At 43.1% G+C, this 25,410-nt stretch overlaps 1 pseudogene; it reads left to right on the top strand.

Annotated features, from left to right (window-relative positions):
- The first annotated feature begins 17,245 nt into the window (after positions 1–17,245).
- On the top strand, positions 17,246–17,545 carry LOC149164066 (replication protein A 70 kDa DNA-binding subunit B pseudogene; annotated as a pseudogene).
- The last annotated feature ends 7,865 nt before the right edge of the window (positions 17,546–25,410 follow it).

The raw sequence follows: 25,410 nt of genomic DNA, 5'->3' as shown, positions 1-25,410 counted from the left end.
ACGATGAGGCTGCATGAAACCCTAACACAGGATCCTAACCTTGGAGTTCAGCAGATCCACTTGCAATTGAAAAACTTGTGCCTTGAGATGCAGTGTCTAAAACAGGACAAGACAGCTCGCCAAGAAGTGCGCGACAAGGTATGGTGAGTTAAATATAAAGGTCAGGGTCATGAAAAGGACCACTGTCTAGTGTTCGTGAATTACCTCACGGGAGGAGAACCGATGCCATTAAGACTAGAGGCACAAGCTGGACCTAGCATGACGCCTGTGTTGTGGTGTGCGATTTGTCAAATAGGAAGAAAGCATGCTACGGAAAACTGTCATTTATTGCAGAAGTACACATAGAATTCGCAACAGTTGTTCTATAATTTCTGTAGATCAGTGGGACATGATGAGCGCACCTATAGAAGATATGAACTGATTATGGATAGGACTCCCACCTACAGAGTCCAGGCTGAAACATGGCCCCTTGACCAAAAATTACCTCACTGGAGGAAGACCGATGCCATTAATACCAGAGGCACAAGCAAGACCTAGCGCGATGCCTGTGTTGTGGTGCACAATTTGTCAAATAGGAAGAAAGCATGCTACAGACAACTGCCATTTATTGCAGAAGTACACGTAGAATTCGAAACAATTGTTCTGTAATTTTTGTAGATTAGTGGGACATAATGAGCACACCTGTAGAAGATATGAATTGATGATGGATAGGACTCCCACCTACAGAGTCTAGGACGAAACAAGGCCCCTTGACCAGAATGCAGGGATGGCGCGAACTAGATTTCAGGGGCATGGACGAAGTCGAGGTGGAGGAGGACCTGGAAGAGGTTGCAAACAACTGATATGTTACAATTGCGGAGGGCGAGGAAATTATGCATGTGATTGTATGAATCCAACTCACCCCTCATGCTTGTATTGTACATTGTTTTATCACGAGATGGAGGACTGTCCCACACTGATAAAGAGGTTGCGCGACAAAGGAGTGCTCCAACCTCCCTTGACTCAGAACCTGCAAATGATGAGGTTTGAGCCACGCGAGGAAGACCCCAACGTAAACATTGTGCTCCGAAGTGGAATTACGGCACGAGATGATAAAGCCAAGTAGCCTGAAGATAGTACTTGGGTTCATAGGGCTCCAATGAAAGAACCTGGAGTGCTCTAAGGAAACCTTCATGGAAGCTAGGAAGAGCTTCGCTGATGCCTCTACCTCAGGAAGCAAAGACAGACCGGAGCTGGAAATGGAGCCATCGATGCTCACGACGTGCCTGGAAACATGTATGAAGCTGCTGCTTGACAACAAGGCTGTAAAGGGACTACAGGAACTCATTAATCGATGCGAATGGATCACACTAGGAGAACCGTGCGTAGTCTGGAAGATTGGAAAGCACGCGACGAGGATGGGAAGAGAATTGAGGTTTAACATGCAGATTCGAGAAAATGATATGGACCAAGTGATTTTGGACCTAGGATCAAATGCGAACGTTCTGCCGAAGTAGACATGGGAGCACATGGGGAGGCCTACATTGCAATGATCTCCTATCCAACTACGAATGGGGAACCAGCAAAATATCCTACCTATGGGAAGATTGCAGGGAATCACTGTGGATATTGAAGGGGCAAGCGTGCTAGCTGATTTTCAAGTGATAGAGATTGTTAATGACAACAATCCCTACCCTGTGCTATTAGGAATAGATTGGACCACTGACATGAACGGGGTTATAAATCTGAAGAAGCGCAAGATGATTTTTGAGAAAAAGTCTCTGCGCGTAGTTGTACCTTTGGACCCTGCAAAAGGACTGCGCTACATGGAGCCAGTGCACGACTATGAAAGTGACGATGAATTAGATTGCATCTACAAGATAACCGCGTGAGAGCAAGACTAGGTAAATCCCACTGTGGATGGGCGAATCTCATGGGAGTGCGAAAGCTCTTGTACATTGGATTCGGATGAAGAGATAGAGTGATGGCAGAACTAGTTACATGAGGTAGCCATGATAAATTGCAACATGATGACAATATCGTTGCGTTGCGTATGAACGGAAGGAAGGGATCTGCCTACGTATGATGGGTTAAGCGAGCTCGATACCTTCCTAAATAGATTTGAAAGGGAGGTGCTAGAACAATAACGGTTCGAAGCTTTGAAATGGGTGCTACACGCTATGCCCATGGGGTGGTGGGGTACACACCAAGGAAGCTTTGAGGACTGGCATGAATGCAGGAGAATGATGCGCATGCAGTTTGGGAAGCCTCATATGCGATTAAAAGACAAGTATGATGGACGGGATGATCCGCACGTGCGCCTGTCTAGATGGATACAGGCATATGTTATAAAACCTGTGCGGATGCACACAAATGTCACATTAGGAGACACGGTCAATAAGCATGTGTGGGCAAGGAAATGGCGCGAACGACCCCTCCAGTTGGAACAATGGAGTATAGAAAGAACGAGTGTGTAGAATGTTATCCACGCAGCAACTTTTAACGAAGTGTGCGAAGCACTGAACAAGGTATATGATGCACAACAGACTGATTGGGACCTACGTGTACCAATAGTTCTATGGGCTTATAGGACAATGTACAAGAAACCGACGGAGCAAACACTTTTGAGGTTGGAGTATGGAGTGAACACTGTAATCCCCATAGAGTATAAAATTCCTAGTTCGCGCATAGCAGCGCCGGTAGATATGACGGCTCACAGAGCCTTGGAAGAAGGGATCACGCAGCTGGATGAAGCAGAACGCTTGGGACATGAGGAAGAAATTCGACATGGTGATCTTAGGCTCTAAGAACTTGTGAAAGAAAGGGTGCGATTAATGGATAAAAGTGCTCTGGTGGAAGCGGAAGTCAAGAAGCTTGAGGATGAAATAAAGATGGATTTTCTTGATAAGGAAACCAGGGTGATAAAATAGGGTGCCCTAATCATGTTGACAAATTTGGGGACTACCGCCAAGAGTTGATCAACCTAATTCCTTGGATTGGATCACATATTACTAAACGGATCACCCATGGTGGTAAGCTGCAGATAATAAAGTGCGCGACGTAGCTAGTAACAATAAAAGGTGGATGTTTTCCATGAAAAGTGATGGATGATCGGTTGAAACCCTATACAGGTGGCACGTCCACCTCACTAGCCGTGGGAAGTATAGTCTTAGCACTCCAAGTAGTTGAAAGGAGGCATGGGACTATAAACTACTCTGCTTGAGAGCTGTGCGATGTTGGAGCTGCGCGCAGGAGCAAAGTGTCACAAGGTCCGCGACCGCGCAAAGGGGGCTGCTCTGCGGCATGGGTTGGCTGGAAAGTGGTCGTTGTAGTCACTATTCACGATGTGATGCTTGACTTGAGACCAAATGGAGTGGGTGACAGGCATTTAAGATGCACTTTATGGGCAAGATTTGGGAAAATCTGCCGCCAAGGGAGCATTAATGGACCAGATTTGGGGGGAATGGTCGAATTCAAATTCAAAAGACATTATAAATTACAAAGGATTGCCCAAAAAATAACACTTGGCCATTTGCGAATTGAGTTGTTGTATGCCTCGCGTATTCTAAGCTAATCCTTGTTTTCCCTGTGTAGAGCATTGATTGAGCCCCTGATTAAGTGATTGAGAGATTTCTGGATGAGCAAGATAGCAACGTCTGAAGAAGCTAGGGAAATTGCAGAGATGACCGCCGAAGAGGCTGTGCAGGCCCTGAACGTAGAAGATGCCCCTAAAGGTGTTAGGATTGTTGCGGAAATCCATAAATCACTGCGCATGCTGAGACCAAAGAAAGACAAACAACCAATGATTCTGGCACGTGTGTCAACACGAAACCCGTTGCGCACCAGATTAACGATGGAGGAAAAGGGGAAAGCAGTTAACCTGGAAACCGACGAGGAGGAAGAAGACCTAGAGGACCTCATAATTGAAGAAGATGAGGATGAGGGCATGGAGGAAGAAACCGAGCCTGTGCACCCTCCAAAAAGTTGCTCGCTTATATCCCCCCATGGAAGGGGAAGGAAAAAGTGCCTAAGGACCTCGACGAGAGAAAGAGCTCTCTCTAGACTCCGGTCCTCCCAGACGACAACATCTTTGAGGGCACACACCTGGGACGGGTGTTGAACTTGAAGTTTGAGGATTGGGATCTCGTTGACCACGAGAAATTCCCTCACCTAGAGACCGTGTAGCTCATGAAGCCCAAGCAGAACACCGTGGTGGGGGTTATAGATTTGGAGCTATAGAAGTGGTTACGCGGAGTGGAAAAAGTAGGGTTATTAAACTTGCTCTAGGTGCCGCATTACAACTGTGCCCCAGTGATGATCTTCGTCATCAGGTAGTTTCTCTGCCTAGTGCATGGTGGGTGTTTGTGGCTGGAGGAGCCATCCCCATCACGGACCACTTAATCCATCGCATTACCCAGCTCCTATGTAAAGGAGAGGATCCCGCAGACATCTTGGAGGGGAAGAGCAGTGTTTTTGCCATCGCGAAGGCCATGAAGAAGAAATACAAGATGGAAAAGAAGAAGAGGGGCTACGTGATCTCCAGTATCAACAATAAAGCAGTCAAGGTGGTGACTCAGATATTGGCGAGAAGGTCATGTGGAAGTGTCGCACGGACGAGGTACTCGTGCCGGTGGTGGCACTTGCTGAACAATGCGTAGAAGGGGTCCATTTTAACTAGTTTGAATTCTTGTGCAAAGAGTTCTTGGAGAATCGTTGCGAGGTACAAGAATAAGGAAAAATGTTCCACTATGCATGGCTTCTACTATCCGTAGTGCTGGTGGTGGGAGAATTGCTGGAGGATAGCCAGTTCCCCATGATTGCAAGGGATCTCCTAGAGGCCGCGAAGTATGCTTCGCTATGGGCCACTAAGGACGTGAACTAGATTCGCTACAGTAAGAGATTCTGGGTGTTCATGGAAATGAACACTAGAATGGGGATTAACCGCAAGCCGTAGTTATCACCCATTGTATTCAACAGCCTGCAAAGTTTTGTAGAATTTAAAGCGGACTTCCACCACATATACCTCAGGGAGCGCAAGGACCCTACATAGAAGTGGAGCAAACTACCCTTCATAGCCACCGATGATGTGATTTTCGATGTATTGGAGACGTGGCCACTAGAATGGTGTGCCCCAGACATCATCGCGGTGGAAAATTCTGCTGTGCAGAAGAAGAAGGAGGAGGCCAAACTGCGCATGGCATAGTTGGCAGAAGAGAGAAGGCAAGAAGCAGTGGTAGCAAAAGCGCAGGAGACATAGGACGCTGCGCGGGCAGTAGCATAACAAAAAAAGCCCGCAGCAGTAGCAGCACATAAGGCTACAGAGAAGGTGCGCGAGGGCCAGAATCCACCTCTGCCAAAGTAAGAGAACGAGATGGAAATAGAGGAAGAAGAGGGTGGCACGGACCCACAAACATCGTTAACCCAATTGAAGTGCCAGCCCCGAGCAAGGAGACGGGGCCGCGCAAGAAGTTCAAAGCATCTAAACTGTCTATCAACCCGATCACCCTTATTGAGGAGGATTTGCACGACATAGGAGAGATGGTGTGCGATGTCACCACCGAGGCCCTTCAAAACTTCGCAGAGGAGAATGAGATTGTGTTGGGGGCCCTTCGAGTGAAAATTCAGGAGTTGTAGTTGTGCACTCCTCAGGTTGGTATTCTTTCAACCAGCCTCGTAGTAGGGACAGCTGCAGCCGAGGAAATGCTACACACTCAAACAACCAAAACAATAGTGCTGCCAGAAGGGGCACTGGTTACAACAAATGATGCTGACATTCTTATTCAGTACCTTGAAAGGCATCGAGATCAACATGGTTGCGCTCCCTTGGGAGATGCTCTATGTTCTACACGATGGGATTACTACAGAACTACGAGCTAGGGAGAGCCACGCGTTTTAGGTGCTGAGTGAGAAAAAGGTCAACATGGAACAATTGAGCTTGCAACGCGACGAGGTCATGTCTCAGAACTGATAGATGGTGCAGGTACTTGAAGAAGCCTGCCAGATGGTTCCTGAGCTAGCCATCCTAACAGATGCACTAGCAGAGGCGCGCATCCACAGATTAGCAGCAGGGGTGCGCGAGGTGCGATAAGACATGGCCAAAGTTTAGTTGGAGTTGAACCTTCAGATAGCAGAGCTGTGAATGAAGGCACAACTGTCCACTCCTCCAGAAGTAAGGGAACAACGTGCTAGTGCTATTACATAGGGGATGGAGGAGATCAACAATGTAGTAAGGGATTGCACCAGAATGTTGGAAGAGTCATTCGAGGTCCTCACCAATCTGCAGAAGGACCCTAACATCCACTTCTTAGAGATAGAGCCATGTGAGCTCCAGAAACAGTATGACAGTGTCAAAGGGACCGCACAGATGGCGACCCTTGCTCAAAGGCTCATGCGAATGCAACAGGCCAAAGCGCTTAAAGAACAAGTAGATGTAGCACAACATAGAGAGGCAGTTTTGAAGGCACACATTTAGCCTTGGATTAATGAGGCCTTCGTCATTACAACAATAATTGAAGGCAAGCACGTACAAATGCAAGGGACATAGGAAAAGATGCAGGGGAGCAGTTCCGACACCGCGGTCTCAAAACAATGAGTACAAGAGATTCATCATGCAGCTGTTCAGTGTGCTATTGACCTTGCTGCTGTCCGAGCAGAGTTGGAGGGTCTCCACGCAAAGATCTCTGCGCCAATAGAGTGACTTGAGGGCAAGTCATGATGTTTGTTTTGGGAGCTTGTTGGGTGTGGAATCCCCCCAAGGCATGTTTTGGGGCTTAAAGCCCAAGTTTTTACTAAGTCCATTGAAAATACTCTGCGAATTGTGGGCATGGAGCGCGAAGTCTTAATAGAGTCATAGGGTTTTCCGCCCTTGCTTTTGTAATGTAATTTTAACTTGAAAGATTGGCACGAGGCTCTAAGTGTAAGAGGGACATCTATCTATGGAAAAGAAGGAATAGAGGCATTGAGTCGAAGTGTAAGTCATGTCTTTTGGTTGTAGAGTAGGAGAAGGCTCTGCAGCTGAGTGTGCAGAGGCCTAGTAGTGCGCAGCTGAGTACATGGACCCTTGCAGCTGAGTGCGCGGGACAGATCGAGTTTGTAACCATTGGGAGAATTAATAAAAGAGAAGTTTTACCATATTGCTGTGTATCTTTTCCTATTTTATGTATTATTAGGTATGAATTGCAAGTTTACTGTTTATTCACTGCGTGAACTCATATGAATGTGCTGAATAAGTAAATATAATATAAGGCATCTGTTTATGTGAAGATAACTAGTTTTTATAAGAAGATAAGTAAAGATCTCGGGTGTGACTTAGGGAAATATTACAGATTGTTGCTCCAGCAGTGCGAAAGCCCCACAACCCTTGGTTAGGGCTGCACGAAGGCGAATATATTAGGGCGCGAAGGCCAAGGAAGTGCGCGAAGGGACTCATAGTTGGACCAAATCAACCCCTCAGACATCTCAAGGGTGTGGAATCCTGGTTCCAACAACCCCCCATACTACTTCGAGTGAGACCTCAGTCTGCGCTCCGTGGATTGTTGCTGAAAGGGCCAGTGGTACAGGGATTTGTTTGGCTAATTAACTCCAAACCTGGGTCAGGCCCCAACAAGCCCACATACAACGTCTGCATCTATCTGACCCTCAGATATGGGAATGTCAAAGTTAACTTGTACCTTAAAGGGTGTGGCACTCTTAGACTAGCTGTCGGAAGTAGATGTGTTGCCCTTGGGTAGCCGCTGAAGAATCTGGGCAAAGTTGTCTATCATCGTGTTCCTTTGTCCCTTGAGGGCTTCTTCGAGCAAGATTTTGATAGGATCTCCTGCCCCGTCATATTTCTTTTCATCTTCCATGGGAGGCCATCAGGATTTGTGAGGCTGGTCTTGCAAAGCTTCGACCAGTTCAAGCCCTAACTCCTTATATCCCGACCTCGTTGGGGACATGCAAAGAAAAAAAGAAAGAGTAGACCACTCTGATACCACTGATCTAGATTTAAAAAGGAATGCAATAAATTACATATATAACCATAAATACAAAGATGTAGTAGAAATAACACTTCATTTCATTAATCTCAAACACTGAAATATGCTTACACACAGAATGGAAATATGACCAGCTCGAGCGATGGTAGCTTATCTCTAAGAAGAGATGTGGCAGCTACATGCCTATGAACTGTGCTACAATGAGGCTCAAAGGCCTATTTATTGCTGAGAAATAATGGAAAACCCTAAACATCCAAAAACCTAACCCTAGTATTTGAAGCGCCAACTCTGGGCCGCATTTGGGTAAATTGGTACATCAACTTCCTGAGGTCGTAACTTTGGCATACGATCTCTGTTTGATGCGCACAATACCTCATTAGAAAGATATATCCGAGGAATACAACTTTTGAGTGAGAAACATTAGTCAAAAATCAATTTTTCTCCTAGTTTTTCCCAAAAATGTTGTTTATGGCCTAAAGACGGCTCCGGAAGTTCAGGACCTGAAAAAACTACCAAAAATAGTAAATTGTGCTACAAATAAGGAGACTGAAAAACTGAAAGAAACAATGGTGGGGGTCCAAGTGGAATAGGAAGATGGCCACCAATATCCACCTGGATCATTCCTCCCCTTAGGAAGCAATGGTCCCCATTGCATTGAGTTCCTCCATGAGATGAGGAAACTTTCGCTGAACTTGGTCCCTGGTGAAGGAGTTGGCATGCTTTGACAACTCGATATAGTTCGATCCTTTATTTTGGGTGTTCTTGATCTGTGTGTCCATGATTCGATTAGTTGTGGCTTGTTCCATGCAATCTGGATTTAACTCTGTAGGTGTGAGCTGTTTTGCAATGTATGATGTGTCTAGCAATGGTGGGAAGTATGGTCGAAGTCTCTCCACATTGAACACTGGGTGCAGGCCAAGGAATTGGGGAATGCTAAGCTCAAATGCATTGTCTCCCATAGCCTTGGTAATGGTGTAAGGACCATATCGGAGTGGTTTGAGTTTTTGATAGGCTCTGGTAAGGCGTTCCTTTTGCAAATGCAACTAGACTTTGTCGTCCACCTAAAACTTGTGGGGCCATTGATGTTGATCATGTCGCTGCTTATACTTGGAATTTGATTTCTCCAGAATTTCATGGACCTGTTGGTGGATATGTTGGATGTGCTCAATGAAGCAATTTGCCTTATTGGTTTTGAATTGGACATGAGTTGAATCTTCATGAGTAGATGAAAATGGCATGGCCACATCAATGGGACATAGTGGTTGGAATCCCAAGCCCACCTGAAAAGGTTTGTGTCCAGTTGAGTTGTGGAGAGCTCGGTTATAGCTGCGTTGGACATAGGGGAGGCTCTCATCCCATGTGTGTGTATGCTTTGAGTTGTACATGCACAGAATGTGTACAATCATCCCGTTGACAATCTCTGTCTAGCCATCAATTTGGGGATGGAAAGCTGTGGAATTAGTGAGCTTGGTGTCCAACATCAACCAGAGACTGGACCAAAATGTACTGAGGAATTTTCTGTCCCGATTGTTACAGATCCATTTTGGCACATCAACCCCAACTTACATATTGATACTATTAGGGCCCATCAACCCCTAATGCAGTTGTTACATGCCCTAAAAGAAGTTAAACATCAGAATGCCTCACTTCCCAAGAAGTTCCATCACTGAAAACATCTAAAAACTGCCTCTAAGAAGATCAACGTAGGTAGGCCTTCATTATGGTGTGTTGTAATGCAAACCATACAATGTCAGGGTGCTATGCAGCGAACTTGGTCCCTCTTTGGCCTGCACTGGGCGAATTTGAGCGAATTTCCATGAGGGTTTGAAAGATTCCTTATCCATTAGATACCTCTAGAAGTTTTTCAAGGCTATCCACTCCTTTGAGTTCGTATTTGGATGAGGAAGGGAGTAAAGGAACATCAATCCCCTTATTCATTCTTCCATGGAATTGAATTCTAAATTTGGGAGGGCATTCATTATCACCATTCATGGCATAGTTCCTTCATTCACCTATAAAAAGACCACTCATCTAAGTGATCAGGGGCTGGAAATTATTGAATTATAGGGAGATGTTGTTGGTATGAGATTTGCATTGATTCCAAGTATTGTAATGATGTCAAGGTGTTTGACGAGAGGATGGGATTGAACTGGAGGAGTGATGCTGAATCAGGAAAATTGGGTTGTAACTCTTCCTTTCACTAATAAAGTGTTCAAAGATTTTTCCATATTCTTGTATTGTCTTTTGATTCTTTCATATGCTTATCGTGTACTTGATTCCATGCTATGTTTAATCAGTAGATCATTATCATATGCTTTGATGGGTTCTTGTTTCTGTCTGTGTGCAGGTACTTTCAAGCGGCTTAAGTACGGGAAGGAGCAACAGAATTGGTCGAGGGAGATAATGAACAAGTGGAAGCTACAAGTAGGTTCTCTATTCTCTTATTTTATCTATTGTTTATAGAAAAGGTAGAGAATGCTTTGTACTGTTGTTTCTAGACTAAGCTACTAGTCTAGAGGGTTAGGTGTTTATCCAAGAACACTAAAACTTCCCAAAACAAATTGACGACTCTGTTGGGAGCGATCATCCATCCTAGTAGCTTATCAGCCTCTTAAGACATTTCTACATACTGTACTTATGGTTGTTGATTGAATTTCAGTCTTCTTTCATTGAAAATTGAGTCGAAACTGTGTCAAAATTGCCTTCAGAATGGCTTACTATCACCAGCACAGTCCAATGAAGGACACAGTGCACTGCAGTGCACTTCCCGCATAGATCCAGTGTGATTCAGTGCACTATATCTAACTGCTGCTTGTGCTGATCCCTTGAGGGTCAGTTTCCCATCTAGGAACTGAAATTTTTTGCCAATTTTCTCTTGTTTGAATGAGTTGCTGAATGTCAATGATGTTTTGTCTCTGAAAATAGTATTTCATCTCCTTAATCTAGCCCTACTTTGATTTGATTGATTAATGTTTATTTAATGTTTTCTTTGTCATTATGAGTCTATAGTCAAAGTTAGAATATCGTTGATTAATCTTTGTCGAAAGGAAGTGTCGTAAAATCGTCTTTTCCTTCGAAAATTGAATTGTCGTGAAGTCTTCATTCATGAAAGATCAATTGATTGATGTGTGCATATGATTTGTCTTTTCGTTGAAAGTGTCGTAATTCCTCGTTTCTTTGAAAATGAAAGTGTCGGAAAGTATTCCTTTCCTTGAAAATAAATTGTCGCAAAATCGTCTTTTTTATGAAAAGATTTTATTGATAGATTGTGCATTATTTTTCCTTTTTGTTCATTCACATTAAGGGAAATCGAAAAGAAATACATGAATTTTTCATTATAAATATTGTAGTTTGTGAATGCTTGAAATGAATAGCTAGGGAAATTGCATTAGATGTGCTCTTTGCTCTTTGATCAAAAGGAATATGATTGCTATATCCCTACTAGCTAAGGATTTTCATTGTTAAATTGAATGGAAAGAATGCTTATCATGTTAGTTGCGTTTTAGGAATTGCAAACATACATCACGTGTTGAACCTTGAAAGGAAAATTCTAAAGAAGATCAACTTAAAATAAACATCAATTTACCTAATGGAGCATTGTCATTAACGAGAACATTTAGTGGTTCTAAGCTAGAGATGTGTTCTGGCGTCTTAAAACAAAGCAGTTGTCGCTAACTTGTCCGCAGTACATCCCAAGTGTGACACCTCATTCGACGTACGTGAGTATATCGTAGCTCGTCCATGTACCTTAGGGTATACAGGGCAGTGTTACAATACGTAAAGTATATGGGAATGCTCTCACTGTGCGGTTTTGCATTAGATAACACTTATACAGATTGGGCCTCCACGTACTTTTGGGTATATATGGGAGGAAAACACTAGGTTGCTATCCATCCTTAGGTAACCAAGTCAGTCGCCTTGTACATTGTGATACACTGAACAGAAAATTCGGGGAGATTTCTTGCCCGTACTTCTCGGTTCCCCGAGAGGTATTCTGCAGTTCACAGTTGCTTGGTAAACCTTTTTCCTAGATTATACCTCTTTTGTTTTGTTATGTTAATTTGATTAAAATAAAATTAATTGACCATGGATAACATCCTCCACGCTCACTCCTTAGTTGATCTTAGGTTGAAACATATGGCGACAAATTTGGAGTCCACCAATCAAGGAATTCCTTTTAATGGGAATCCTACTCCTTTTCCTCCTTTTGGAAATATTGGTGCTCCTTATATGGCTACATTGTCCCTTCTGGGATTTACCATTGGCTTTCCAGTATGGTTTTTTTCAACCTCCTTGGTTCAAAATGTCGTGGTTTCTTCGCAATTGGGTACACCTCCAATTGGACAAAATCAACCTCCAATTGATCCTAACGTTGACGCTTTGCCTTCTTCCTTGGTCGTTTCTTCCTCCCATTATTCCTCTTCGCCTGGTGAAAGTATTGGTACTAGTAACCAAGTGGCTAAGAAGAAGAAGAAAGGGAATAAGAAGAAGAAGAAGAAAATTTAGCAGAGGGGCAACCAAGCATCCATTGCTTTGAATGCAACATCATATGAGAAACTGTCCGTCAGCCTCACAAAGTTCGATATCCATGAAAACTTTGTGCGGGAGACCATCTTCTTCGAAATTGTCCTGATATTCCTCAGATCTTAGAATAATTTTCTTCCCATTCACATCATCCTGTGTCATCAACTTCTCGAGATCATGTTGGTGACGCACCATCAACTAGTGGTAGTAAAGTTCATGGAAAGAAGGGAAAAATCAAGTTTCCCTGTAGGTTATGTGAAGGGAATCATCACCCTGTTATAGACATTTTTGTGCCTTACAGCTTTGAGCATGAAATTCCATAATCCAAGGGATCCAAAGTCCCTAAAGATGTTGTTACAGCTCCTAAAGGAACAAGGTCAACCAATGACAGCTTCTCCCAAAAGTTCTCCACCAAAAACCACTCAGAACTAGTCAAATCAGGATCAATTCAGAAGCTCCAATAGCTTCCTGCGTTGCAAAGCACCCAAATACACTGGCTAGGTGCGTTGCAACGCACTTGAATGCACTACCCAGGTGCGTTGGGCGGGAAATGACAAGTGGCAGAGTCATTCAACGAGGTGGAAAGACCATGGAAGCTTCCAGAATCTTCTTCAATGACACTTGCCTCACTGAATTCGACGAAGTGATGAGTAAGAGGCTCTCAGTCTCCAAGTGGAAGCAAGAAATGACAGAGAGAAGCCACAAGTCAAAACATAAGTTGACTCATCCTCTCTGCTTACATCTATATATGGATCCCTCATCCCAGAGATCCAGAGGCTAGAATTTTGTACTTTGCAGAGAATTACTGTTGGTTTGAGATTGAGATTAGTACTTTGGGTGATTTATGCTTTGTTGGAGGAGAGGAAGGGATTCCTTTGCTGGGAGGTAGATGCTGGATCGGGACTCACTTGGTTGTATCTCCTCTTGGGCTTTCTTATCATATCAATAAAATTATTTGAGTTTCTCCTACATGCTGTGTATCAATGATGTTTTGTTATATTTGCATGTTTAGCTTAATCTGATCCTGAGCTTTTTATGAATGTATATCTACATCTTCGTGTAGTTTCTCTCTCTTGTGATCTTGCAAGAATTCGGTGAAGCTGGACCGGTAAGGGAGCAGGACGCTGGGAGCTATTGAAGAGAGGAGCGATTGGATCAACAAACTAGCGAAAGACACAGGTTAGTTACATCCTTTCTCCTCATTTACATTTCATAAAGAAGAATACTCAAGTAGTTTTCCTTGTTTGTTTCTAAGGCACTATCACACCTTAGAGTGGGATAGGGGCGTTCTGAATAGATACTTTTCCCAACAACAAATTGGCGACTCCGCTGGGGAACGTATCTAGTTAGTTTATTTGTGTTTCTATTGTTGTTCTTCTCATAAACTTAGGAGTGGCGAATCGAACTGCATTTGCCATTTACAAATGCAAAGTAGAGATCTACCACTCTAGTCCACTCACTGGGCCTGTTTATGATCTGAACAAGCTGATCCACAAATGCTCTAACTGCCCTTTGTGATAGCTCTTAGTCCTCCTTTAAATCATCCTTCTAATTGTACCTTATTGATAGCTTTTATCCGGCCAAAAACCTTAGATCAAACTGCAAACCGTGACCCAGAACCCAGAGACAATTCTCGTTTCTGCTTCAGCGCAGGCTCTGTGAAGAGACTCTGCATTTCAACGCAGGTCCCGAGAGGGCTACCTGCGCTGCAATTCAGTTTCTCTGTGCAACAGGTGTGCTGATCAACCTTTGCCCTGTGCAGCTGTGGTTCTTTGCTTCATTTTGTTCAGTTTTATCTCTGATTTTTGTAGCCTGTTATCAGTGTGTGTACCTATCTGAAAACCCCTTTTCTCTGCCTTAATTCTGCCTCAGTTGTATAAAAGAAACTGTATTTGTTACATCATTTGCAGTTTCCCATTGTTAAACACACATGGACAACAAAGAAAGATATGAAAGATAATCATGCAGTACGTTTTTATTAACAGGAGATGTACATTTATAATACAATGTTGTGACTCTTGGGTTTCAGATCCCAAGGTCTCTTGGACTACTTAGTCTTTTCGGCTTCCACACTAACCCTTTAGGATTAGGTGTCCAACATTCCCCCCCTTAATCCGAAGGGTTATGTATGAGTCCAAGAAGAGAGCTGTAATGCAAAATGTGAAAAAAATGCATGGCAGCACTAGGCTGAATGTGCTCTATGAAATGTTGGTAAAAAGGGCGGTGGTTTAAGGATGACCACCAACACTGGAACGCTTAGTGCAGTTCCTGGAACTCTTCCAAAACTGACAAGAAGCTGGAGTCTTCTGCTAGAGGAAGTGTTCTCAATCTGTGATGGTTTAAGGATGACCAACAACTCTCGAATGCTTAATGCAATTCCTGGAACTCTTCCAAAGCTAGCAAGAAGCTGGTGTCTTCTGCTAGAGGAAGTGTTCTCAATCTGTCATGGTTTAAGGATGACCAACAACTCTGCGATTCCTGGAACTCTTCCAAAACTGGCAAGAAGCTGGAGTCTTCTGCTAGAGGAAGTGTCCCAGATTGCCAACTGAAGGCATGTTCAGGCATCTTTGTCTCTGGCTACAACTCTGAAACTGGTGTGGCAGGTTGTGGCTCAGGCTCGCTTGATGTGACTTTGAAGCTTGTAGATGACCATCATTTCCCCCCCTGTCAGATACAAGGTGAGAAGATGGAGAAAACTCAACTGCAAGACTGTTCAATACTCTGGAACAAGTTCTGACATGTGTTTGGAATATCTTCTTGGCTGTTGATGCCCATTGCCAAGAAGCGATCCATCCAAGATGAATCTTTGTTCTTGCAGGACGTTTGTTTTTGAAGCATCTGTTTGAAGAATGAGTGGTTTTATGACAGTGCTTACATGGATGAAGATCAAAACATTGATCTTTCAAATGGCCAACTCGGTCACAGTGTTGGCATTTCACGATCTGTTGTTTTTGTTGTTGTTGTTGCTGTGAAAGAGGGGCAGAATCTGGAACAGCTGGAGGTGAGCTGTCATGAGGAGCAAGTGAACTGTTATGAATGAATCCAACACTCTGAAACTAAATGGGCTTGGCATAGTCTGGAATATGAAAGGACAAGTCCTTGTCATATCCAAGACCAGTTCTGTGCTTGTTGTGGACAAGCTGTTCCCAAGGTCTGATGATGGGCTTGGGAAGTGCAGATTGAGTTTCTGCATCTGCATGTACACTTGCTGCTTTATTGGGTACTAAATATAAATGAACTTGAACAATATTGACTTGCTGTTTATGGGAGTCTGCTTCATTGTTATGAACAGAAACAGGTTCAGAATGATGACTCCACTGCTGTAATTCTTCCTGCTGTAGCTTTGTTTCCAGCTGCAAAAACTCAATATTTTCTTGTACATTTTTCAAACAGATTTGAATGTTTGCGACAATGGCTTTATCAATCATAATTGTATTTTCCGTGGTAGAATGTATTAGAGTGTTCAGTAATCCTAATACAACACCCATTCTATCCATTTCACAATAATATCACTGCAAAAAAATTGATTGGTGTACCACTTTGTCTTCAAAAAAAATCTTCAAGTATGTAGCTTCTCAATATACTTCCATATACAATGCAATTTCATACCATGAACATATTCTGTGCAAAATTACACAGAAAAAAAATCTTAGCCAACAAATTGTAATAAAGAAGTAGCTGGGAAGTAGAGAACCTGGTTCTTCAAAAATCTAGATCAACATACGACAACCCAAACATTTGCAGAAGTCATAACACTTGTTTTGTAACTTGAATATCTATGTATTTCAGTCGCCAAACTTGAATTTCAAAACCCCTTCAAATAGGAAGACCAGTGTGAATTGCTTTGGGTCTGCTCAAAGCTTGAAGTCAAGAACATAAAGAATTTCATTCCATTTCAGTCACCATAGACTTGATATTACACCTTCAATCTTCATCATCATTGTATGCATAATTGCAATCCTTGATTGCAAATCTATAACATATATTTCAAGTTTCTACAAACAATTCAAGACAGTAGCAAATGATTATGAGATGACTTTGCATGCAAATTCAGAAGTTGAAGAAGCAGTTGAGGAAGGAACCCATATTCCAGAATATAAGTACAACTTTGGGAGTATATCACAAGTTCTAAGCAACAACGAAGAAATCCCCAAGCGTGATATTACAATTGTAGATGAAAGCAAGAAGACAGTGGTAGTGAGTCTCTGGAATGATCTTGCAAAGAAAGAAGGACAAGTGTTGCTTGACAATGTTGACGATGGACCTTACTGCATTTTTATTCTGGCTGCAAGAAATGAATTCAGTAGCCTGTAAAATATAGCATACTCTGCTCCTTGTGCAAGAGTGCTTTCAGCTTCACTTCAGCCACACAAAAGCCTTTGCCAAAAAACACCTCCTAGAAAAAGCGCATACAAACGACTTGTGGAAAGATGAGAAAGAGCAAGAGAACCAAATATATTAGCAATCATAATACAAAAGTGAACACCACAGCAATTCGATGGTCGAAGCAACCGATCCCACTAAAATCCCCTTCACACCAAATGTTGGAGATTGGCACGATTGGACCTGTTGATTGGCTCTTATGATCTGTAAATGGATGGAATAGTGAAATTTAATGTGTGCTGGTTTGCCCCAAACATAACATGTGTGGACAACCCTTTTATACGCGTTCCTTACTTCTTTGTTTTACACTTCCACGGACCTGCATTACGACTGGGCACTTTTGTTGTCAGAAGCATGAAACTGAGTGCAGCCTAAGGTATATTATGGTGGTCAAGGCATCCGATTCAAGTGGTGAAGCCTGGCTTTCTGTTTTCAATGACCAAGCAGAGCAAATCCTTCGGCATACAGCAGATGAGCTAGCTATTAGATCTGAGGAAGCGGATCAGAAGGCATACCAGATAGAGCTTAAGAAGGCTATGTGGGTTCCTCACGTCCTTCGTATCAGCGTAGCACAGTCCGAGATGAGGCAACGCATTACAGTTCGTTCATGCAACCCCGTGGATTGGACTAGTGAATGCAAGTATTTGTTAGAAGAAATCTCAAAAATGAAAACCCATGCTTAGAGTTAGTGGGTTCCGATTTCTTTGGAGTGAGTGCGTGGCAACATGCAAACCCAATCTAATTAGATGTTGTCGATGCACCTTCTCACAACAGACATGTTGGTACTGGGCGCTCCCACGTCTTCCATAGGTTGAGATCTGCTCTTATACCAACTCCTCACAACAGACAGGTGTGTGTTGGCACGCCTCTTCCTGGCGCTCAGAGGTCTTCCATGGGTTCAGATCTGCTCTTTATACCAACTCCTCACAACACACAGGTTGGCACGCATCTTCCGTGGCCTGCAATGCCAAGCGTTTTTCTACTTCCGGTGGCTTTTCCTGGAATTTTTCCAACATGTAGAAGCTTACGACAAAGGAAGACTTCGTAGAAGGGACCTCTTGACGGAAAGATTTATGTCAAAACTGGGGCCTCAATCAACATCTTTTCCTATTTAGCATGGATTCCTTTCGAAGGCAGTCACACTTAATAGTTTAATTTCCGAACATTCAGGAAACACATTGCATTGCGAAATTGCAGACGATGAAATAAATTTTAGACAACTTATATCGATTCGCATTCTCCAGTAGGTATGTACACATTCAAATTTAACCCCGATATAAATGATTGACCAATTTCTACAAAGTCATTGGCCGCTGGGCCACTTCGCTCTTCGCAATCTTTGATTGCCCGAGACCAGAGAGAGCTTGTATATTTTTAGTGGATTTTGCAACAAGAAGAAAATTAGATGAGATTCTTGCACAACAGTCACGCAGAATGAGCAGTTTCTCAAACTGATGTGTAACAGTTGAAATGGGGGAAAATAAAGAAACCTAACAAATAAATAACGCGGACTGCAGAGCTCACAGGCTATGGAAAATTTCCAGACCTGGCATCCTCTGATACTTTTTCCAATAATTATTTGGCGTTACATCGACCACACCAGAGGAATCCGCCTTCTTTCTTGAGCGCTGTAAAGTCGGGTTCTCCACTGAGCGTTTGAGTGCAAATCTCTTGTTGCAACGCTTCTCGTATTGTCTCCTCAAAGCAGGACAGAAAATATGGCAGACAGGCACCGGTAGTGTCAGATATTCCTGCGCGGAGAGGGGCAGCGATACATTCAAATATTCATGCGCAGAGAGGGACAGTGTCAGGACAGAGGGCGCAGAGATGGCAGGTCTGAGCAAGGAGCATTTTTAGAAGGCAGGTGAATAAAAATAGCACTGGGAAATAACAGATTACAGCTAAATTTCAGCTGAGAAAATATTCATGACAAGATATTCATGAAATGCATAATTGATGGCAGAAATGATCTGCACATAAAGTCCATAAAACAAATGGCTCAAAATAATTATGCAGGGCAGGAATACGCCTGCTCTGATACCATGTTAAACACACATGGATAGCAAAGAAAGATATGAAAGATAATCATGCAGTACGTTTTTATTAACAGGAGATGTACATTTATAATACAATGTTGTGACTCTTGGGTTTCAGATCCCAAGGTCTCTTGGACTACTTAGTCTTTTCGGCTTCCACACTAACCCTTTAGGATTAGGTGTCCAACACCCATTACAAAAGTAAACTAGTCATACTGTCGCTCTTAGATCTAGACCTGTCGTAAGTGTCGTTTTGATCTTAGGAGAAAGTTTGTTGCTGTTGACAGTTGATTGCGCTTTTACTTTTGTATTTTGGTTTGAATTTATGAATTTCTAGTGTCGAAACAAGTGTTTACTTCAAAATCATAAAGTGTCGTAATCGTCTTTTTGATTTCAAAAAGAAACTTGTTTGTGTTTTCACTTGAAATCGAATTCAAATTTGTACAACAGCTTTCTTTTTAGGCATCAATATTAAGAAAATGAAAACAAATACATGCATTTGTGCATTTGCATAATGATAGTTTGTATGGTTTGATTTAGGAAAAGTGCATTTACAGTGTGCTCTATGCTCTTTGAGAAAAGATTGTGTCTTTCTTTTCCCCTTGTAGCTAGGATTTTCATTGTTGAAAAGAGATAAAAGCTTGCTTATCATCTTTAGACTGCATTTAGGAATTGTATCTACATCTCGTGGTGATCCAAAAAGGCAAAATTCTAAGAAAGATCAACCTAAAATAAATTGAATGAACTTAACAACGCTTTGTAACTTAACGCACAACATAGAGGTCTAGGCTAGAGACGTGTTCCGGCGTCGTAAAACCTGGTGACTGTCGGCCTCACTGATGGTTGGGTGATTCCTCCTGAGAGACGATAAGTGCTAGTACGGATTGTGCTCCCACGTACCGTCGAGTATATATTGGGAGACCCCTATAGGCATAAAACCTTTATCCATAGGAAGCCGTGTCGGCCGCCCTACTGATCGCAATGCACTGAACACAACATTCGGGAAGATTGACCGCCCGTACCTTAAAAAGTATTCTGCGGTTTTGCGATTGGTTTGGCACACCCTCTACCTAGAACTCCAGAGCAGTCCCTTTCGTTCCTTTTCAGACTCCTTAACGGAAAAGGTCCATCTGAGCACTTGTCACTTCAGGCTCATTAAAAATCGAAGGAGACTAGAGTCATCTTTTTCTTTTTCTCGACTCTTTAAAATTGAAAAAGCAAGTTGTGTCCAAGCATCGTTAAAATTTATTTTAAACGGAATATTCATACCCTTTTTCCTGCGTTGATCTTTAGGTTGAGAAAATGGAGCCTACCAACCAAGGAATTCCCCTTGGTGGAAATCCTAGTCCCTTCTCCTCTTGGGGAGATGTTGGTGCGCCCCATATGGCCACATTGTCACTTCCAGGATTGACAATTGGCTTGCCGGTCTGGCTCTTCTCAACCAATGTCGTTCAGAACACCACTATCCCTGAACAGTCGAATCAGCAGTTAGACCAGTCCAGAGTTACCCACCAGCCTTCTACTTCCTCTAATTCTTCCTCTCCTCCTTCCTCTTCGCTTGACGGGACTGGTAAAGCTAAAAACCAAGTTCCTAAGGAGAAGAAGGAAAAGAAGAAGAAAGAGAAGAAGAAGAAGGATCCAAAAGCAACTGGGGGAAAACGAGTGCCGTCTAACGAAAATCCACACACTGCACTGACCAGGCCTAAATCGCCATGTGTCATTTGCAAGGGAGACCACTTTCACAGAGATTGTCCCTGCATCCCTCGGATACTAAGGGACTGGTCTCCCCGTTTGCACAATCCGGTGGCGTCAACCTCTGATTGCCATGTTGAAAGCACACCGTCAACTAGCGAAAGTGAAGTCCCAGGACAAAAAGGGAGAGCTAGATCTCCTTGTAAACTGTGCGAAGGAAACCACGCCATCCACCGTTGTCCCTTCTTAGACGAAGCTAAAAGAGTTTTGGATGATCGTCCGGTTTCACCGTTACGACTTCCTCCTGGATATAAAAAACTTTTGCCGAGTCCTTCGTTAGTTGAGAATCCAGCTAACCCGCTCAAGTGGTCAGCTGAAGCGCAGGTCATTGAAGATGAACCAGCTGAATCCATACCCGACGAAAGTCAAAAGGTCGAGGCGGCAGTTGACCCGGTCTTGCCTTCAGAGGATTTATCTTCGAATGACACAATCACCGAGGAGAACAAGGATGACACCGTCCAAATTCTCTTCATCAACACAGACTCCGACGAACACGGGGGCAACCTACCCATTCCTTTATCGCATGAAGGAAGTTCGTCAGAGCCGTATCCGGCCGTCTACTCGGTCCCACCACCAAGCAACCTAGTTGTATCCTTCGACTGGAACCAACTAGGCAGACCCCGTTTGCCAGCAAGCATACCATTCCGAATTATCGTCCAAATATACAGAATGGTCATGGCTGGCACCATCATTGATGAGGGGGCATCTGTGAGTATCCTTTCCTCTACTGCTTGGAAAGCGCTTGGTTCGCCATCGCTTTTGCCTGAAATGAGAAATCTGACAGGCTTTGATAAAGGAACCAGTCGACCTTTAGGGATCCTCCCCAATGTACCCATAACATTGAAAGGGAAGACCATTCAAATGAACATGATGGTCGTTCAAGGACCCTTGGATTATAACCTACTCCTTGGATGAGACTATATTTATTGCATGGGAGCCATCGTCTCCTCACTCTTTAGAGTAATGTGTTTTCCGCACGAAGGAAGAGTGGTCAAGCTTGTGGACCAGATTTCATTTCCCGGATCATGCATCGCAAATAGTCATATACCATCCCTAAATGGTCTCTTCACACAAGAAATGTCTCAACCCACGGTCCGTCCTCCCGATGAGCGCGAGTAATTCGGAAGGATATGACTGGAACCCAGGGGGCATGCGTCATGGTCTGCTTCGGCAGGAAAACTTTGGGTATAGGGTAGGTTTCCGCGGGAGAATATGACTAGTCCGTACCCCGTCCGTGATTGGAAGAGGGGTTTTTCTAGAATAAGATTCTTTTGTCAAAGTTATGTGAATCGGCGGGCGTCATCATTCACCTTTGTTTATCTCGGTAGACATCACTGAAGAGGTGTTTTGTTTGCTGCGCAAATGAGACAATCTTTGGTAACCTGAAAGAGGTAGGCCTTTCCTGGTAGAACAAATGTTTTATCTGCAAATTGAGGGGTAACCTTGAAATCGTACTTTATACCTGGAGGCATGCAAACCTTTTGGAGTGAAAGCAAGGGGCGGCTATTTATTTTTTAAATTTTTAGGTCCTCCCTTTAAACCCGTAGGTCTAACCCTTTAAACTCGTAGGATTAGTCATTTCCAAACTTGCATAACGAAAGGATGCGGGGCATAGCTTTGTAAGGCGCAAGCTCCATAAAAAATGGCATCTTACGTGAGAGATTCTTATCATATGACTGGATTAATCGAGCAGTTTTAGCACATAGTTCATGCTCGTTAAAAAATAAACATAAGACCAAGCAAGTGTTTCAACCCGCGTTTAAGCTCGTTAAAAAATGAACTGTCCTCCGGTAAATAACCACCGTGAGTGTAACATTATCAGCCATTAAAGCCTTGGTCGTGTTTGCACCGTCACCTCCACTTTTCCATTGGCCGATCATTCACCTCCATATGATTGTTTACCCATTTTGAGGAACAGCTGCGAAGAGTGATTTCACTAGCCATCCTTGTGACACTGCCGTGATTGGAAAATTCCAACCCTTACCTGGAATCAGCTGCTACCCATTTTATCACTCGTTCCTCAAAAGACGAGTCTTCTTTAAGCTCTTTTCATCTAACTCGTAAAATATGAAAAGATTGCCGAGTTTTGGCCTTCCAGCTCGTTAAAGCGACCGGAAGAACTATCCCTCCTCTAGATTTTAATCTTTTTGGACCTGAGGGATTATTGCACAAAAAGATCGAGCGCTTGTTTTGTTCGGCTCGTTAAAACTAGCGAAAATTCATCCCTTCTGTATTGTTTTATACTTTTTCGGACTTAAGGGATTAGATGACGAAAAAGGACTTCCAGAGTTAACTTTACGTACCTTTTCAGACTCTCTAAAAATGAAAAGGACCGAGTTATCTTTGTCGTTAGACTCGTTAAAAACATTAATAGCGACAAACTTGTCTTTAGACGAGAACGAGTTTCACTATCGCTAGGCTCGTTAAAACATAGCGATGGGTTTGCCCGAAGGGAAAATTATAGAACAAGCATATGTTATCCTCCTCAATCTTGACAAAAATAAAGAGGTACTGGTCAGCAATGACTAGGGAAAAATTGGGAAGAAACTCAAAGAACCTTTATTGGTAGCAAGTCGCTCTTGAACATGACACTTCCGCTCCGTGCCTGAGTCGGGTTGGGTTGTTTCATTCACCGATCACATCACCATGGTCTCGCCATACCATCCACCTTTGGGGTAAATGCTACCAATCCATCATATAAGTGTCGCCGATATGTTCAAGAGAAGTCATCCAGAGAAGTCAACCGTGTCCCATCCACTACCATAAATTATACTTCATTCTTTCATGACCGCCACCCTGAACCATATATCATCAGATCGTTTTCACCTCCATCAAAATCATTTGCTCCATGCCGTGTCACTGATGTGGGATACATTAAGGCCCTCCTTTGACGGATCGCTTCTTGTCGACATCAGCTCATTATCCAAGAAGTTGATCTAGGAACACCCCCTTCAGTACTTTGAAGCTTGCATACCTCAATGGAAAGTTTCTCACTTCCGGCGACAGGTATACATCAATGACCTTCGACCGAAAGATTTTGCGTGGTGTCCGACGCCAAGTCCTTTATTCACACCACGTGAATTGTACTGCAGTACCTTGAGGGTCATTATCATTATCGGTGATTCCTCTCATCCTTGTTAACAGTTTACATCATTGACTGGTAATCAAGCGATGTCTTTCCATGTTCGACTTCAAAACATTTCTCACATGGATCGACTTGTACTTAGAGTGAATATCGGACGAGATTGAAGACCCCGGATCTAGTTTCATCCATCCGGGCTGCGATATATATTCAGGAAAAATAAAGACATTAACATGTACAGCACTGCAGAACAGATAATCATCCTACCAAAAGGATGATGATTTCATCAGAATCATCAGTCTACCATCAGACGATTGTCTGTCCTATGTACATAAAATGAATTTATAAAGCTGGGCATGGGAATGCCCGCCTCAGCTAGATCATGAAAACAGTATGAAAAATAATGTATTGTATTGTATCTTATTACAGGTCTCCTCCCAGCATTGAAAGAACTTCGGATCCTCCTAATAAAGCATTTCACCCGATAAACGGCCTCATACTTTAGGGGGCAACTGTTATAGACATTTTTGTGCCTTACAGCTTTGAGCATGAAATGTCCATAATCCAAGGGATCCAAAGTCCCTAAAGATGTTGTTATAGCTCCTAAAGGAACAAGGTCAACCAATGACAGCTTCTCCCAGAAGTTCTCCACCAAAAACCACTCAGAACTAGTCAAATCAGGATCAATTCAGAAGCTCCACTAGCTGCCTGCATTGCAAAGCACCCAAATACACTGGCTAGGTGCATTGCAACGCACTTGAATGCACTACCCAGGTGCGTTGAGCGGGAAATGACAAGTGGCAGAGTCATTCAACGAGGTGGAAAGACCATGGAAGCTTCCAGAATCTTCTCCAATGACACTTGCCTCACTGAATTCGACCAAGTGATGAGTAAGAGGCTCTCAGTCTCCAAGTGGAAGCAAGAACTGACAGAGAGAAGCCACAAGTCAAAACATAAGCTGACTCATCCTCTTTGCTTACATCTATATATGGATCCCTCATCCCAGAGATCCAGAGGCTGGAATTTTGTACTTTGCAGAGAATTGCTGTTGGTTTGAGATTGAGATTAGTACTTTGGGTGATTTATGCTTTGTTGGAGGAGAGGAAGGGATTCCTTTGCTGGGAGGTAGATGCTGGATCGAGACTCACTTGGTTGTATCTCCTCTTGGACTTTCTTATCATATCAATAAAATTATTTGAGTTTCTCCTACATGCTGTGTATCAATGATGTTTTGTTATATTTGCATGTTTAGCTTAATCTGATCCTGAGCTTTTTATGAATGTATATCTACATCTTCGTGTAGTTTCTCTCTCTTGTGATCTTGCAGGAATTCGGTGAAGCTGGGCCGATAAGGGAGCAGGGAGCTGGGGGCTATTGAAGAGAGGAGCGATTGGATCAACAAACTAGCGAAAGACACAGGTTAGTTACATCCTTTCTCCTCATTTACATTTCATAAAGAAGAATACTCAAGTAGTTTTCCTTGTTTGTTGCTAAGGCACTATCACACCTTAAAGTGGGATAGGGGCATTCTGAATAGATACTTTTCCCAACAAAACACCCCATTCACCTTTGTCCCTATCTGGATGAAGCCAAAAAAGTGTTGGATAACCATCCTGCTTCACCGCAACGACTTCCATTTGGTTACAGCAAACTCCCCCTAAATCATTCACTAGTTGAT

This window comes from Pinus tabuliformis, chromosome 5_1, assembly GCF_031772625.1.
Source record: "Pinus tabuliformis cultivar Carrire ecotype Pingquan chromosome 5_1, CPIR1, whole genome shotgun sequence".
NCBI classification, from domain to species: Eukaryota; Viridiplantae; Streptophyta; class Pinopsida; order Pinales; family Pinaceae; genus Pinus; species Pinus tabuliformis.
Note: the sequence above shows the minus strand (reverse complement) of the source record. Positions and strands in the feature narration are given on the sequence as shown.